At 39.5% G+C, this 2,522-nt stretch overlaps 1 pseudogene; it reads left to right on the top strand.

Moving 5' to 3' along the window:
* LOC107845190 lies at positions 1-2,416 on the top strand (annotated as a pseudogene).
* Positions 2,417-2,522: the final 106 nt, after the last annotated feature.

Here is a 2,522-nt window from a genome sequence, read left to right as displayed (position 1 = left end):
ATGGTTTTTGCTGGAACGATAGTCGTGAACGGTAGCTGCATCTATATTATTGTGAACACTGGGATGCATGTGAACAGAAATTGGTAAGATTCAAAGACAAATCCATGATGCATCAATGGAAGAGAGTGATACCCTGTTGAAGAAGAAACTTGACGAATTCGGTAATAGGCTTACATCTGCCATTTGCATTGTTTGCCTAGTTGTGTGGGCGATAAACTACAAATATTTCCTTTCTTGGGATGTTGAGGATGGCTGGCCTTCAGATTTTCGTTACTCATTTGAGAAATGCACATATTATTTTAAGATAGTTGACCTACTGTTATTACTACTTGCTTATCTCTTGGTACAAGGAAAATGGCACAAAAGAACGCAAATAGTCTGGAAACTTCCAAGCGTGGAAACCTTAGGATGCACCACTGTGATATGTTCAGATAAAATAGGAACCTCGACTACCAATCAGATGTCTGTGTCAGAATTCTTCACATTGGGAGGAAAAACCACAGCCTGTCGAGTTTTTGGTGTCGAAGGGACAACTTACGATCCTAAGGATGGGTTAATAATGGACTGGAATTGCTATAATATGGATGCTACCTTGCTACTCATGCTGAAATATGTGCAATCTGCAATGATGCTGGGATCTTCTGTGATGGTCGTGACTCGTGTGTTCAAAGCAACTGGATTGCCTACTGAGGCAGCTCTCAATGTTTTGGTGGAAAAGATGGGAGTACCAGATAGCAAAGAAAGGAGCAAGATCCGGGATGCACAGATTGTATCTATCTATTGGATCGATTGCAACACAGTTAAATTAGGTGAGCATACTTTTACTTCACCCATCTATCTATTTGCTATTATTTTCGAACTAGCGTATTGATATTTTTTAATATAGGATGCTGTGATTGGTGGATGAAAAGATCGAAAAGGGTCAATTTGATTTTGTTCGTAAATCCATGGGTGTTATTGTGCGGGAGCCAAATGGGACTTGTCAAGGTTGTTTCATGTCATCAATAGCAATGGAGTCGAGTGCAATTGCACTTTTTTTTAATAACTGTTGTCTGAACTACATTAGACACTAGAGATAATTGGTCTCTAAAATATTTTTCTTTATTTGTCTGCTGGCTTTGATATAGTCAGTTTGCCATAAAAATTCTTATTTTTAGTCTAATTCTAGTAATCTTGTCGGTGTGCGGGGGGCTGTACATGCCTCGGAAATTTCAATTGGCAAGCAACTGAATCTGTATTATCTTTATCTGTACAAGTAGGTTCAATGTTGTTCCTTTACAAGATGTTGTGTCCGATTAACTGTTTTTTAACGTTCTTCAGTTTCCAAAAGTTAAAAAATGCACACCAACAGTTTAAAGTGTTATATGTCCTTTGTGTAAACAATTCTTCTGTGAAGTCCAGCTCCACAACATGTTATTTAATCTAGGAAATGCTTAGGTTTTTTTGATGTGCTGAACTCTGTCACAGAAGTTGAGCTTGGTAATAGCTGGACATCTGATTAAAACATGTTTTGTCCAGGGTGCTGTTGAGAGTTTGCTAGAATGTAGTACACACGTTCAACTTGCAGATAGATCAACTGTTCCAATTGACGAGTCTTGTAGGCAACTATTGTTGTCGAGGCTCTTGGAGATGAGCTCAAAGGGTCTGCGGTGCTTGGGCTTGGCATAGAAAGATGACTTAGGTGAGCTTTCAGGATACAATGCTGAGACTCATCCTGCCCACAAGAAGCTGCTTGATCCGTCCTGCTGCTGCTCCATTGAAAGTGATCTAGTTTTTGTGGGAGTTGTTTGACTAAGGGTGAGTAGTGTTAAGTTTTCAAGAATAATGAATCTAGAAAACCTTCATTTTCCTTATAGTTTGATAAAAAAACTGAAATGCAGGACCCACCACGTGAGGAAGTTCACAAGGCAGTAAATGACTGCAGAAGAGCTGGGATCAAAATCATGGTTATAACTGGAGACAATAAATCCACTGCTGAGGCCGTTTGCAGGGAATTCAGTTGTTTTCTCATGGAGAGAATCTTAGGGGAAGTAGTTTTACTGGCAAAGAATTCATGGCACTTTCTTCTCAGCAACAAATTGAGATATTGTCACAAGATGGAGGCAAGGTATTTTCTCGTGCTGAACCCAGGCACAAACAAGAAATTGTAAGGATTCTGAAGGAGATGGGTGAAGTAGGGGCAATGACTGGAGATGGCATCAATGTTGCACCTGCACTAAAACTTGCTGACATTGGAATAGCCATGGGCATTACAGGAACTGAGGTGAAATAAGCTTTTCCGGTGTGGTCATTACAACTCATTTTAGTGTTACATACTTGCATTAGTGCTCTCCATCCAGTTATTTAACCATGTAATACCTAACATACTGTTTTGAAATAGGAGAGTAGTGAGGTCTTCTGAGGGATTACTCGCCATGCTGTGACAGTTTATTATCTAAATCTCAAGAAGTAGCCATGATTGTGCACCTAGCATGGGAATTTTTTCTGCATATGTGAACTCATTGGTCATTTAATTAATTAGC

Source organism: Capsicum annuum, chromosome 10, assembly GCF_002878395.1.
Source record: "Capsicum annuum cultivar UCD-10X-F1 chromosome 10, UCD10Xv1.1, whole genome shotgun sequence".
Taxonomy (NCBI): domain Eukaryota; kingdom Viridiplantae; phylum Streptophyta; class Magnoliopsida; order Solanales; family Solanaceae; genus Capsicum; species Capsicum annuum.
Note: the sequence above shows the minus strand (reverse complement) of the source record. Positions and strands in the feature narration are given on the sequence as shown.